Source organism: Arachis ipaensis, chromosome B6 (genome assembly GCF_059453495.1).
Source record: "Arachis ipaensis isolate K30076 ecotype BB chromosome B6, ASM5945349v1, whole genome shotgun sequence".
Classification (NCBI taxonomy): domain Eukaryota; kingdom Viridiplantae; phylum Streptophyta; class Magnoliopsida; order Fabales; family Fabaceae; genus Arachis; species Arachis ipaensis.
The window spans coordinates 110,920,542-110,935,191 of record NC_142441.1 but is presented as its reverse complement, the minus strand read 5'-3'; the positions used below and the strand labels follow the sequence as shown (position 1 = coordinate 110,935,191).

General features: G+C 38.5%; 1 non-coding gene across 1 annotated transcript; it reads left to right on the top strand.

Annotated features, from left to right (window-relative positions):
* The first annotated feature begins 8,756 nt into the window (after positions 1–8,756).
* On the top strand, positions 8,757–8,864 carry LOC148562304 (small nucleolar RNA R71). The gene has a single exon (XR_015887173.1). It is a non-coding gene; the product is annotated as a small nucleolar RNA R71 (small nucleolar RNA).
* The last annotated feature ends 5,786 nt before the right edge of the window (positions 8,865–14,650 follow it).

Sequence of the window (14,650 nt, the reverse complement as noted above, 5' to 3'; positions counted from 1 at the left end):
GCATAGGAGGACATTCACATACTGATGACAACCCTCCTAAGCAAGCCAGTAACCCCCTTCCTAACACACATGGCATTCGGCCCTCATCAACCAAGATTGATGAGTACAAGGCTAAGATGCCATTTCCTCAGAAACTCTGGCAAGAGGAAAAGGATAAACAGTTTGCTAGCTTTGTGGAATATCTCAGAACATTAGAGATCAAGATTTCTTTTGCAGAGGCTCTTGAAGAAATACCTTCTTATGCAAAGTTTATGAAGGACATCTTAAGTCATAAGAAGGATTGGAGAGAGGCAGAGACAGTCCTCCTCACTGAAGAGTACAGTGCAATCATTCAGAACAGCTTACTGATGGTAGGAGTTTTGTCGCGTCGGTATAGAATTTCACACAAAATGAATTCTCGTTGCAAGTATAGTTCTATACCAACAAAAAATCCTCCCAATAAAAAAATTTGTTTTGTCACAAGTACAAACCCCAATAAAAATTAACCGAAGTATTTAAACTCCAGGTCGTCTCACAAGAAATTTCAATGAAGTGGTCAATTATTGGCTATGAAGGGGCAAGGGGGTTTTGGTTTATAAGAGGAACAAGAAAAGGTAAATCAAGCAAGTGATTAGAGAAAGCAAGATAAAGAACTCTTGGCTAAAACTTAGGTAATTGAGATCACCATCCTTGTCAACAAATTAAATATTGATAATTATAAGGAACCAAGCTCATTAAGTCTACTCACTAAAGCCTTAAGTACGCAATGTCTACTCCTAGGCTTGGAGTATATCAAATGGCTTGATCAACATCTATCCATAAGTCCCAACCTAGCTACTAATTAACTTAGTAATAGGCTAGAGTCAATGATTATCAAATTGGTCTCCAAGGGTTCTAGAATTACCAATTCAATGAAGCCCATGGACTCAAGATCACTCAATCCCTTTAGCCTAGGCCAAGGGTCAAGAGAACTACTCAAAAACTAGTGAAAGTATTCTATTAAACACCTAATGTGCAATAAAAGTAAACATCACAAAATGCTAAAATTAAGGAAACCCATAACTAACACAAGCAAGAACTCAACAATATCAATGAAGATAAACATAAAAGAGATATAGAAACATAAATTTGCATTAAAAGGAAATTAAATCCACAATGTTCATCAACATAAAAGATAGCAAAATGAGAATTTAACATTACAACTAAGAAAGACAAGATGTAGAAATGAGAAATTATAAAAGAAACAAGATGAAATCAAGTAATTAATTCAAGATCCAAGACAATTTAACCTAATCCTAACCTAATTCTAGAGAGAAGAGGGAGCTTCTCTCTCTAGAAAACTAACTAAAGGCTCATGTTGACTAACTAATTGCTCCCCCTTTGCTTGGACTTCAATTATGCATGAAATACACTCAGAAACAAGTTGGATTTGGGCTTGGGCAGCTCAGAAATTGTCCCAGCGTTTTGCCTTTAAGTGGGTCACATGTGAGTATCGGCGCGTACGTGCCATGTGCGCGTGCGCGTCAATTGGCTGTTTCTTCATCTGCGCGTACGCGGCATGTACGCGTGCGCGTCTCTATGCAAAATCACTTCTACGCGTGTGCGCCTTGTACGCGTGCGCGCCCATCGATGCATTTTCAATCTTTGTTTCTTCATGCATTCTCCACTTTGTATGCTTTTCTCCTCATTTAATCCATCCAATACTTGCCTTATGAACCTGAAATCACTAAACAAACACTTCAAGGCATCGAATGGAATTAAAGTGAGTTAAAATCACCAATTTAAGGGCCTAAAAAGCATGTTTTTACACTTAAGTACAATTCAAGGGAGAATAACAAAACCATATTATTTCATTGAATAAATGTGGGAAAAGGTGATAAAATCTCCTAAAATAAGCCCAAGATAAACCACGAAATCGGGGTTTATCAAATCTCCCCACACTTAAACTAAGCATGTCCTCATGCTAAAATCAAGAAAGAAGCAAAGGGTATCAACATTTATTCAATGCAAACTAACTAAATGTAATCTATCTATATGCAACCTATTTACATGAATGCAATGGCTTAGTCAAAATAAAGCAATCTCCAAGAATACACATGCAAGAACAAGGGCTAAGGCATTGGTATGCGAAATTGCTACTCAGGTTGTGAATTGTTGTTCGAAATTGATTCCCTGGCAATGGCACCAAAAATGGATGCACAGAACCATGGTCTAAACATATCTTCACAACTTCGCATAACTAACCAGCAAGTGTACTGGGTCGTCCAAGTAATACCTTACGTGAGTAAGGGTCGAATCCCACGGAGATTGTCGGTATGAAGCAAGCTATGGTCACCTTGTAAATCTCAGTCAGGCGGATATCAAATGGTTATAGAGTTTTCGAAAATAATATAATAAAATAGAGATAGAAATACTTATGTAATTCATTGGTGAGAATTTCAGATAAGCGAATGGAGATGCTTTCGTTCCTCTGAACCTCTGCTTTCCTGCTATCTTCATCCAATCAGTCTTACTCCTTTCCATGGCTGACTTTATGTGATACATCACCATTGTCAATGGCTACTTTCGGTCTTCTCTCGGGAAAATGATCCAAATGCCCTGTCACGGCACGGCTAATCGTCTGGAGGCATCACCCTTGTCAATGGCTTCATCTTATCCTCTCAGTGAAAATGGTCAACGCACCCTGTCACGGCACGGCTATTCATCTGTCGGTTCTCGATCATGCTGGAATAGAATTTACTATCCTTTTGCGTCTGTCACTAACGCCCCGCAATCGCGAGTTTGGAGCTCGTCACAGTCATTCATTCATTGAATCCTACTCGGAATACCACAGACAAGGTTTAGACTTTCCGGATTCTCTTGAATGCCGCCATCATTCTAGCTTACACCACGAAGATTCTGATTAAGAGATCTAAGAGATACTCATTCAGTCGACGGTAGAACGGAAGTGGTTGTCAGGCACGCGTTCATAGGGAATGATGATGATTGTCACGTTAATCACATTCAGATTGAAGTACGAATGAATATCTTTAGAAGCGAAACAAGATGAATTGAATAGAAAACAGTAGTACTTTGCATTAATCATTGAGGAACAGCAGAGCTCCACACCTTAATCTATGGAGTGTAGAAACTCTACCGTTGAAAATACATAAGTGAGAGTCCAGGCATGGCCGAGAGGCCAGCCCTTAAACGTGATCTAAGATAGCATACAACTGATCAAAGATACCTAATACAATAGTAAAAGGTCCTAATTATAATAAACTAGCTACTAGGGTTTACAAAAGTAAATAATTGATGCATAAATCCACTTCCGGGGCCCACTTGGTGTGTGCTTGGGCTGAGCTTTGAATGTTGCACATGTAGAGGTCCTTCTTGAAGTTGAACGCCAGCTTTTGTGCCAGTTTGGGCGTTCAACTCTAGTTTTGGCTCCTTTTCTGGCGCTGGACACCAGATTTGGGTAGAAAGCTGGCGTTGAACGCCAGTTTACGTCATCTATTCTTGGCCAAAGTATGGACTATTATATATTTCTGGAAAGCCCTGGATGTCTACTTTCCAATGCAATTGGAAGCGCATAATTTCGAGTTCTGTAGCTCTAGAAAATCCACTTTGAGTGCAGGGAGGTCAGAATCCAACAGCATCAGCAGTCCTTCTTCAACCTCTGAATCTGATTTCTGCTCAAGTCCCTCAATTTCAGCCAGAAAATACCTGAAATCACAGAAAAACACACAAACTCATAGTAAAGTCCAGAAATGTGAATTTAACATAAAAACTAATAAAAACATCCCTGAAAGTAACTAGATCCTACTAAAAACATACTAAAAACAATGTCAAAAAGCGTATAAATTATCCGCTCATCACAACACCAAACTTAAATTGTTGCTTGTCCCCAAGCAACTGAAAATCAAATAGGATAAAAAGAAGAGAATATACTATAAATTCCAAACTATCAATGAAACAGAGCTTCAATCATATGAGCGGGACTTATAGCTTTTTGCCTCTTGAATAGTTTTGGCATCTCACTTTATCCATTGAAGTTTAGAATGATTGGCATCTATAGGAACTTCAGATTTTGAATAGTGTTATTGACTCTCCTAGTTCAGTATGATGATTCTTGAACACAGCTTCTTTATGAGTCTTGGCTGTGGTCCTAAGCACTTTGTTTTCCAGTATTACCACCGGATACATAAATGCCACAGACACATAATTGGGTGAACCTTTTCAGATTGTGACTTAGCTTTGCTAAAGTCCCCAATTAGAGGTGTCCAGGGTTCTTAAGCACACTCTTTTTTTTTTGCTTTGGACCTTGACTTTAACCGCTCAGTCTCAAGTTTTCACTTGACACCTACACGCCACAAGCACATGGTTAGGGACAGCTTGGTTTAGCCGCTTAGACCAGGATTTTATTCCTTTAGGCCCTCCTATCCACTGATGCTCAAAGCCTTGGGATCCTTTTTGTTTGCCCTTGCCTTTTGGTTTTAAGGGTTATTGGCTTTTTGCTCTTGCCTCTTGGTTTTAAGAGCTTTTGGCTTTTTCTGCTTGCTTTTTCTTTCTATATTTTTTTTTCTATTTATTTTTTTCGCCTATTATTTTTTTTCTGCAAGCTTTGTTCTTTGCTGCCTTTTCTTGCTTCAAGAATCATTTTTATGATTTTTCAGATTATCAAATAACATGTCTCCTAGTCATCATTCTTTCAAGAGCCAACATATTTAACATTCTTAAACAACAACTTCAAAAGACATATGCACTGTTCAAGCATACATTCAGAAAACAAGAAGCATTGTCACCACATCAATATAATTAAGCTAAGTTCAAGGATAAATTCGAAACTCATGTAGTTCTTGTTCTTTTGAATTAAAACAGTTTTTATTTAAGAGAGGTGATGGATTCATAGGACATTCATAACTTTAAGACAAAGTTACTAACTACTAATGATCATGTAATGAAGACACAAACATAGATAAGCACATAACATAGAAAACGAAAAACAGAAGAAAGAAGAACAAGGAATGAATCCACCTTAGTGATGGTGGCGTTTCCTTCTTGAGGAACCAATGATGTCCTTGAGCTCTTCTATGTCTCTTCCTTGTCTTTGTTGCTCCTCCCTCATTGCTTTTTGATCTTCTCTTATTTCATGAAGCATGATGGAGTGCTCTTGATGTTCCACCCTTAGTTGTCCCATATTGGAACTCAATTCTCTTAGGGAGGTGTTGATTTGCTCCCAATAGTTTTGTGGAGGAAAGTGCATTTGAGGCATCTCCGGGATCTCATGGTGATGAGCTTCATACGCCTCTTGAGCTCCATGAATGGGCTCTCTTGCTTGCTCCATCTTTTTCTTAGTGATGGGCTTCTCTTCCTTAATAGGAATGTCTCCTTCTATGAAAGCTCCAGCTGAGTAACATAGATGGCAGATAAGATGAGGAAAAGCTAGCCTTGCCATGGGGGATGACTTTTCGGCTATTTTGTAGAGTTCATTAGAGATGACTTCATGAACTTCTATTTCCTCTCCAATCATGATGCTATGAATCATGATGGCCCGATCCACAGTAACTTCAGATCGGTTGCTAGTGGGAATGATTGAGCATTGAATGAACTCCAACCATCCTCTAGCCACAGGCTTGAGGTCCAATCTTCTTAGTTGAACCGGCTTGCCTTTGGAGTCAATCTTCCATTGAGCTCCTTCCACACATATGTCCATAAGGACTTGGTCCACCCTTTGATTAAAGTTGACCCTTCTAGTGTAGGGGCGTTCATCTCCTTGCATCATGGGCAAGTTAAACGCCAACCTCACATTCTCCGGACTAAAATTTAAGTATTTCCCCCGAACCATTGTAACATAGTTCTTTGGATCCGGGTTCTTACTTTGATCATGGTTCTTGGTGATCCATGCATTGGCATAGAACTCTTGAACCATTAGGATGCCGACTTGTTGGATGGGATTTGTTAGAACTTCCCAACCTCTTCTTTGAATTTCATGTCGGATCTCCGGATACTCATTTCTTTTGAGTTTGAAAGGGACCTCAAGGATCACCTTCTTCTTGGCCACAACATCATAGAAGTGGTCTTGATGGGCTTTGGAGATGAACCTTTCCATCTCCCATGACTCGGATGTGGAAGCTTTTGTCTTCCCTTTCCCCTTTCTAGAGGATTCTCCGGTCTTAGGTGCCATCAATGGTAATGGAAAAACAAAAATCTTATGCTTTTACCACACCAAACTTAGAATTTTGCTCGCCCTCGAGCAATAAAAGAAAGAATAGAAGAAGAAGAAATGGAGGAGAGGGAGAGTGGGAAGTGTTTTGGCCAAGAAGGGTGTAGAGGGGTGTGTTGTGTGAATTTGATGAAGAATGGAGGGCTTTATATAGGGAAGGGAGGGGGGAAAGGTTTCGGCCATATGGGTGGGTTTGGGTGGGAAATTGGTTTTGAATTTTGAAGGTAGGTGGAGTTTATGAGGTAGGTTTATGGGGAAGAGTGGATGGATGTGAGTGGTGAAGAGGTGATGGGGAAGAGAGATTGAGGTGATTGGTGAAGGGTTTTTGGGGAGGAGTGTTTATGGGGTTGTGTGAAAGAGAGTGGTGAGAAGAAGTGAGTGGAGGTAGGTGGGGATCCTGTGGGGTCCACAGATCCTGAGGTGATCCTGTGGGGTCCACAGATCCTAAGGTGTCAAGGATTTACATCCCTGCACCCATTAGGCATGTAAAATGCCTTTGCACACAACTCTGGGCGTTCAGTGCCAGGTTGGTGCCCATTTTGGGCGTTCAACGCCCATTTTGTTGCCATTTCTGGCATTGAACGCCAGAACCATGCTTGTTCTGGGCGTTCAGCGCCAGGATGCTGCCCATTTTGGGCGTTCAGCGCCAGAACCATGCTCTGTTCTGGCGTTGAACGCCAGGCAGATGCTCCTCCAGGGTGTGATTTTTCTTCTGCTATTTTTGATTCCGTTTTCAATTTTTATATTTATTTTGTGACTCCTCATGATCATGAACCTATAAAGACATATAACTAAGAAAAATATAGTTAGATAAATAAAAATTGGGTTGCCTCCCAACAAGCGCTTCTTTAACGTCAATAGCTTGACAGTGGGCTCTCATGGAGCCTCACAGATGTTCAGAGCATTGTTGAGACTCTCCAACACCAAACTTAGAGTTTGGATATGGGAGTTCAACACCAAACTTAGAGTTTGGTTGTGGCCTCCCAACACCAAACTTAGAGTTTGACTGTGGGGGCTTTGGTTGACTCTGCTTTGAGAGAAGCTTTTTCTGCTTCCTCTCCATGGATGCAGAGAGAGATCCTTGGGTTGTAAACACAAGGTTGTCCTTATTCAATTGAAGGATCAATTCTCCTCTGTCCACATCAATCACAGCTCTTGCTGTGGCTAGGAAAGGTCTTCCTAGGATGATGGATTCATCCTCTTACTTTCCAGTATCCAGGACTATGAAATTAGCAGGGATGTAAAGGCCTTCAACCTTTACTAACACGTCCTCTACTTGTCCATATGCCTATTTTCTTGAATTGTCTGCCATCTCTAATGAGATTTTAGCAGCTTGCACCCCATAGATTCCCAGTTTCTCTATTACAGAGAGGGGCATGAGGTTTATTCCTGAACCAAGATCACACAGAGCCTTAAAGATCATGGTGCCTATGGTACAAGGTATTATGAACTTCCCAGGATCCTGTCTCTTCTGAGGCAATGTCAGTTGATCCAGATTACTTAGTTCATTGATGAACAAGGGAGGTTCAACTTCCCAAGTATCAATGCCAAATAATTTGGCATTTAGCTTCATGATTGCACCAAGAAACTTGGCGGTTTGCTCTTCAGTAACATCCTCATTCTCTTCAGAAGAGAAATACTCATCAGAGCTCATGAAGGGTATAAGGAGGTTCAATGGAATCTCTATGGTCTCTAGATGAGTCTCAGATTCCTTTGGTTCCTCAGAGGGAAGCTCCTTATTGGTCACTGAACATCCCAGGAGGTCTTCCTCCTTGGGATTCACGTCCTCCTCTCCCTCATTGGGTTCAGCCATTTTGCTTATGTCAATGGCCTTGCACTCTCCCTTTGGGTTCTCTTCTGTATTGCTTGGGAGAGTACTAGGAGGGATTTCAGTGATCCTTTTACTCAGCTGGCCCACTTGTGCTTCCAAATTTCTAATGGAAGACCTTGTTTCATTCATGAAACTCACAGTGGCCTTAGATAGATCAGAGACTAAGTTTGCTAAATTAGAAGTGTTTTGTTCAGAGTTCTCTGTCTGTTGCTGAGTAGATGATGGAAAAGGTTTATTATTGTTAAACCTGTTTCTTCCACCATTATTAAAGCCTTGTTGAGGCTTTTGATCCTTCCATGAGAAATTTGGATGATTTCTCCATGATGAGTTATAGGTGTTTCCATAAGGTTCACCTAAGTAATTCACCTCTGCTATTGCAGGGTTCTCAGGATCATAAGCTTCTTCTTCATAAGAAGCCTTTTGAGTACTGTTGGATGCAGCTTGCACTCCATTCAGACTCTGAGAAATCATATTGACTTGCTGAGTCAATATTTTGTTCTGAGCCAATATGGCATTCAGAGTATCAACTTCAAGAACTCCCTTCTTCATAGGCGTCCCATTATTCACAGGATTCCTTTCAGAAGTGTACATGAACTGGTTATTTGCAACCATGTCAATGAGTTCTTGAGCTTCTGCAGGCGTTTTCTGTAGGTGAATGGATCCACCTGCAGAAGTATCCAATGACATCTTTGATAGCTCAGATAAACCATCATAGAATATATCCAGGATGGTCAATTTTGAAAGCATGTCAGAAGGACACTTTTTGGTCAACTGTTTGTATCTTTCCCAAGCTTCATAGAGGGATTCACCATCTTTTTGTTTGAAGGTTTGAACATCCACTCTAAGTTTGCTCAGCTTTTGAGGAGGAAAGAACTTGGCTAAGAAAGCCGTGACCAGCTTATCCCAAGAGTTCACGCTATCTTTAGGTTGAAAGTCCAACCATATTCTAGCTCTGTCTCTTACAGCAAATGGGAAAAGCATGAGCCTGTAGACTTCAGGATCTACTCCATTAGTCTTAACAGTATCACATATCTGCAAGAATTCAGTTAAAAACTGAAAAGGATCTTCAGATGGAAGTCCATGAAACTTGCAGTTCTGCTGCATCAGAGAAACTAATTGAGGTTTTAGCTCAAAGTTGTTTGCTCCAATGGCAGGAATGGAGATGCTTCTTCCATGTAAATTGGAATTTGGTGCAGTAAAGTCACCAAGAATTCTCCTTGCATTGTTGTTGGGTTCGGGTGCCATCTCCTTTACTTGTTCGAAATTTTCAATCAAGTTGTCTCTGGATTGTTGTAATTTGGCTTCCCTTAGTTTCCTCTTCAGAGTCCTTTCAGGTTCTGGATCAGCTTCAACAAGAATGCCTTTTTCTCTGTCCCTGCTCATAAGAAAGAGAAGAGAAAAAGAAAAGAAGAGGAATCCTCTATGTCACAGTAAAGAGGTTCCTTATTGTTAGTAGAAGAAAAGAAGAAGAAAATCTGAACTCAGAGAGAGAGAGAGGGTTTGGATTTTTGGTGATGTGAGGAAGAGATGTTAGTAGATGAATAAATAAATAGAAGGAGATGAGGGAGAAGGATTTTCGAAAATAATTTTTGAAAAAGAGTTAGTGATTTTCGAAAATAGTTTTGAAAAAGGTTAGTAGTTTTTCGAAAATTCAAAAAAAAATTATTAGTTAATTAAAAAGAAATTTTTGAAAAAAGGGGGGAGATATTTTCGAAAATTAGAGAGAGAGTTAGTTAGGTGGTTTTAAAAAAGATAAGAAACAAACAAAAAGTTAGTTAGTTAGTTGAAACAAATTTTGAAAATCAATTTTGAAAAGATAAGAAGATAGGAAGATATTTTTTGAAAAGATATGATTGAAATTAGTTTTTGAAAAAGATTTGATTTTTAAAATCTCAATTAATGACTTGATTCACAAGAAATCACAAGATATGATTCTAGAACTTATAGTTTGAATCTTTCTTAACAAGTAAGTAACAAACTTGAAATTTTTGAATCAAAACATTAATTGATTATGTTATTTTCGAAAATTTGATATAAAAATAAGAAAAATATTTTTGAAAAATATTTTTAGAATTTTCGAAAATAACTAAGAAATTTGAAAAAGATTTGATTTTTGAAAAAGATTTTGAAAAAGATGAGATTTTTAAATTGAAAATTTGATTTGACTCATAAAAACAACTAGATTTTTAAAAATTTTTGAAAAAGTCAAATCTAATTTTCGAAATTTTAAGAGAGAAAAAGGGAAAGATATTTTTTTGATTTTTAAATTTTTAATAATGAGAGAGAAAAACAAGTAAAATGATGCAATGCATGAAATTTTTAGATCAAAACAATGAATGCATGCAAGAATGCTATGAATGTCAAGATGAACACCAAGAACATGTTTTTGAAAAATTTTTAATGCAAAGAAAACATGCAAGACACCAAACTTAGAATTCTTTAATGCTTAGGCACTAAGAAGTCAAGAATGCATATGAAAAACAAGAAAAGACACAAAACATGCAAATGCAAAGATCAAACAAGAAGACTTACTAAGAACAACTTGAAGATCATGAAGAACACTATGAATGCATGAGAATTTTCGAAAAATGCAAGATGCACATGCAATTAACACCAAACTTATAACATGACTCAAGACTCAAACAAGAAACAGAGAAATATTTTTTATTTTTATGATTTTCTAATTTTTTTGGATTTTTTTTCGAAAATTAATATGAAAAAGAAAAATAAGGATTCCAAAATTTTTAATATGAATTCCAGGAATCTTGCCATGTTAGTCTAAAGCTTCAGTCCAGGAATTAGACATGGCTCATCAGCCAGCCAAGCTTTCAATGAAAGCTCCGGTCCAAAACACTAGACATGGCCAATGGCCAGCCAAGCTTTAGCATGTAAATCAGGAACAGTAGCAGGTGGATTAACAACAACTAGCTTGCTCTTGATAACAAATTGCAAGCCTCAGTTCAAATGAATTTAGACATGGCTTTACAGCCAGCCAGGCTTCGCATGCTTCGTGAAACACTAGAATTCATTCTTAAAAATTCTGAAGAAAAATTGAGTTTTGAAAACATTATTTTTTTTTTCGAAAACACAAGAAAAAATTTTTGAAAGAATTTTGAAAAATTTTTGAAAATAAAACAAAAAGAAAATCACCTAATCTGAGCAACAAGATGAACCGTCAGTTGTCCAAACTCAAACAATCCCCGGCAACGGCGCCAAAAACGTGGTATGCGAAATTGCTACTCAGGTTGTGAATTGTTGTTCGAAATTGATTCCCTGGCAATGGCACCAAAAACAGATGCACAGAACCATGGTCTAAACATATCTTCACAACTTCGCATAACTAACCAGCAAGTGCACTAGGTCGTCCAAGTAATACCTTACGTGAGTAAGGGTCGAATCCCACGGAGATTGTCGGTATGAAGCAAGCTATGGTCACCTTGTAAATCTCAGTTAGGCGGATATCAAATGGTTATAGAGTTTTCGAAAATAATATAATAAAATAGAGATAGAAATACTTATGTAATTCATTGGTGAGAATTTCAGATAAGTGAATGGAGATGCTTTCGTTCCTCTGAACCTCTGCTTTCCTGCTATCTTCATCCAATCAGTCTTACTCCTTTCCATGGCTGGCTTTATGTGATACATCACCATTGTCAATGGCTACTTTCGGTCTTCTCTCAGGAAAATGATCCAAATGCCCTGTCACGGCACGGCTAATCGTCTGGAGGCATCACCCTTGTCAATGGCTTCATCTTATCCTCTCAGTGAAAATGGTCAACGCACCCTGTCACGGCACGGCTATTCATCTGTCGGTTCTCGATCATGCTGGAATAGGATTTACTATCCTTTTGCGTCTGTCACTAACGCCCCGCAATCGCGAGTTTGGAGCTCGTCACAGTCATTCATTCATTGAATCCTACTCGGAATACCACAGACAAGGTTTAGACTTTCCGGATTCTCTTGAATGCCACCATCATTCTAGCTTACACCACGAAGATTCTGATTAAGAGATCTAAGAGATACTCATTCAGTCGACGGTAGAATGGAAGTGGTTGTCAGGCACACGTTCATAGGGAATGATGATGATTGTCACGTTAATCACATTCAGATTGAAGTACGAATGAATATCTTAGAAGCGAAACAAGATGAATTGAATAGAAAACAGTAGTACTTTGCATTAATCTTTGAGGAACAGCAGAGCTCCACACCTTAATCTATGGAGTGTAGAAACTCTACCGTTGAAAATACATAAGTGAGAGTCCAGGCATGGCCGAGAGGCCAGCCCTTAAACATGATCTAAGATAGCATACAACTGATCAAAGATACCTAATACAATAGTAAAAGGTCCTATTTATAATAAACTAGCTACTAGGGTTTACAAAAGTAAATAATTGATGCATAAATCCACTTCCGGGGCCCACTTGGTGTGTTCTTGGGCTGAGCTTTGAGTGTTGCACGTGTAGAGGTCCTTCTTGGAGTTGAACGCCAGCTTTTGTGCCAGTTTGGGCGTTCAACTCTAGTTTTGGCTCCTTTTCTGGCGCTGGACGCCAGATTTGGGTAGAAAGCTGGAGTTGAACGCCAGTTTATGTCATCTATTCATGGCCAAAGTATGGACTATTATATATTGCTGGAAAGCTCTGGATGTCTACTTTCCAATGCAATTAGAAGCGCGCCATTTCGAGTTCTGTAGCTCCCGAAAATCCACTTTGAGTGCAGGGAGGTCAGAATCCAACAGCATCAGCAGTCCTTCTTCAACCTCTGAATCTGATTTCTGCTCAAGTCCCTCAATTTCAGCCAGAAAATACCTGAAATCACAGAAAAACACAAAAACTCATAGTAAAGTCCAGAAATGTGAATTTAACATAAAAACTAATGAAAACATCCCTGAAAGTAACTAGATCCTACTAAAAACATACTAAAAACAATGTCAAAACCGTATAAATTATCTGCTCATCAGGCATTAGCAATCAAAGCAAACCACAATTGGATTGAATCATTGAAAGATTTTACAAACTTGCAAGAAAAGATGATCATGGGTGGAAACATGTAATTGAGCGATCGAACTCTCGCCAGATGTGTATCCGCTCTAGGAACTCAGGTGTATGGGGTTGATTCACTCAATTCTCCCCTAATCATGCTTTTCAAGATTTATTTTTCATCTAACAATCAACAATTACTTTATGAATGCATACAAATATCATGAGGACTTTCCCATAGGTTGTAATGGGGCTAGGTCAAGGTAGGATGCATATAGTCAAGTGAGTTTGAGATTTGGATCTTTGATTAACTTAAACTTCCCACCTAACCTATGACAACTTATACAATTCTAAACAACTTAGCTATGAATTCTTCACTTTTCTACACATACTCGTGCATTCTCTTTTTGATCACCACACATATGCATTGAATTTATTGAACTTTAAACTTTGGGACATTTTGTCCCCTTTTTATTGCAATTCTTTTTCTTTATATATATATATATATATATATATATATATATATATATATATATATATATATATATATATGCAAGAACATCAATGAATATGGTTTACACATGATTAATATATGAGTATGTACCCAATTCTCAAGATTTTCAACACAAATACAAAAACCACTTTTATCTCTACCCAATGTTCCACTACTAGAATTCAGACATTTACTAACATTTTTTATCTAACATTTTTTAAAATGTTAGCTATACTAATAAAATTATACTTTTAGTAACATTTGTAAAATAAATGTTAGAAAATATTATTTTTATTTAAAATAAATAAATAAAAATAAGATATAAACGTTACCAAATACAAAGGGGGTGTTCTCTTCAGTCTTCGTTTCCCAGGGGTGTTCTCTTCATTTTCCCCCAATTTCACGCGTCTTCTCACTCCCACTCTCGAGGGTGTTCTCTTCAGTCTTCATTTTCCCCCAATTTCACGCGTCTTCTCACTCCCACTCTCGAAGCTGTGAAACCACCTCTTGCTCCTCCTCTTCGATCTCTCGTTCCGCCTTTTTGATCTCTCGTTCCGCCTCTTCGATCTCACGGTTCGCGAATCGAAACCACAATCCGGTGTTCTCACTCTCACTCCAGCTCGCGTTGTCTCGCTTCTGGTTCATCCTCTCGCGCCGTCGTCTTCTCGCCTGCATCGCCGTCTTCTCGCCTGCACCGCCGTCTTCTCGCCGGTTCCATTGTCAGCTCGTCCCACGGCCTGGTAAGTTCCAGTTCTCTTGTTTATTTAGTTTCTTACTCCTCAATCCTCTTTAATCTTTAGGTAGTAATTAATTTGATGTATAATTATTAGTTGATTTTAGTTTTTAATTGGTTATTTAGTAGTTAGGTTTTGAATTTAGGTTATTTACCGATTTGAAAACATGTTTATTTGCTTATTAAGTTGTTAAAAACCATACATTATTAGGTTTTCATATCCTCTGTTTTCTAGTTGCTTTTTCTTACTAAGTTTGGATTCTAATTTTTGTTTTGATGTTGATGTGGAATGGAGCTTCTTGAACTTGGAAGTGGATGAGGGAATAGTAGGGGAGTTGAGCTGCTTGTTACTCTTGTTGGAGGTGGAGCTTGTGGAATTGAGCTTCTTGAAGCCATTGTGTTGGAGGTTGTGTTTTTAGAAGATGATGAACTC